General features: G+C 42.5%; 1 non-coding gene across 1 annotated transcript; it reads left to right on the top strand.

Moving 5' to 3' along the window:
* The first annotated feature begins 1,043 nt into the window (after positions 1–1,043).
* On the top strand, positions 1,044–1,114 carry B0P05DRAFT_t135. Its single transcript has one exon. It is a non-coding gene; the product is annotated as a tRNA-Gly (tRNA).

Here is a 1,114-nt window from a genome sequence, read left to right as displayed (position 1 = left end):
ATCTTTTAAAAGTGCAATTTCCTTGTCGTTAATTGAACTGTGAATGGTGTTGTTGTTGCTGTTGTTGTTGATGAGTTGACCACTCTTTACTGGAGTGGCAATAGGTGTACCTTTTTGTGAGCCATTGCTGGCATCACTTGCGACTCTGCTTCGCTTTTTGGGCTGGCGAGTTGCGCTGGTGGTTTTGGTAATGGTGGTTGTGGCACCACGTGTAGAGGCATCAATGGCCTGTTCAATCTCCTTTTCGACCACTGGAAAAGAAGGCTTTTCGTGACACTTTGTGCATTGAAACACAGGGAGTGCAGGTGTGGTTGTGTTGTTGGCAATATATCCAAGTGTGCCAAATTCAGCGCAAAAGGTGCAGCTGATTAAATTATGGTACTTGAAAAATTGCTGCATGATCTGTTGAGCATGAGCTGAGAGGTCAGGGATAGACGCAGGGCGAGTATCTGACATTTTTGGTGAATTAATTTTTTTTTTTTGTACGTGCTTTTTTCTTGTTTTAGTAGGTGTTTTTGTTTGAGCTAATTAATTGATTGGTGTAGAAACTATATCTATTTTTACTGAAGATAAAGATGTTTTCCAAAAGTAGGTGTTGATATGGAAGAGTACGGGATGTAGGGTGATGGATTTAAACTCCAATTTTCTTATAAAAAGGGGCTGTTTTTGACGCGCGACCTTACTCGGTTCTTAACCTCGCGCGGTTGGTTAAAGTGAATATTAATTTTTTATTAGATATCAAGCTAATAATACTATTGTAAGACGATCCCATAAGTCGGGCAATAAAGATACAAATAGCAGATTTTAGGTAGTTAGTAGTTTGAGCAAGCAGAAGAAAAAGCGTGGAGGATTTGACTGGACAGAGGTACTGAAGTGGGTTTCCCAGGCCCAAGCGGATTCGATGTATTACGACAGCACGGGATTAACCAGCAAACGACTTGCATTAAAAAACTCGTGGTCTTGCTCAGAATCGAACTAGCGCCAGAAGCGCGACGTAGATATTTAGGCAGTGATTTAACCAAAGGGAAAAAGAGCACATGCCCGCGCGGTTGGTTAAGTGGTATAATCTTCGCCTGCCACGCGAAGGGCCGGGGTTCGATTCCCCGATCGCGCA

This window comes from Gilbertella persicaria (assembly GCF_025201335.1).
Source record: "Gilbertella persicaria strain CBS 190.32 chromosome Unknown B0P05scaffold_110, whole genome shotgun sequence".
NCBI lineage: Eukaryota > Fungi > Mucoromycota > Mucoromycetes > Mucorales > Choanephoraceae > Gilbertella > Gilbertella persicaria.
This window is presented reverse-complemented; position numbering and strand designations above follow the sequence as displayed.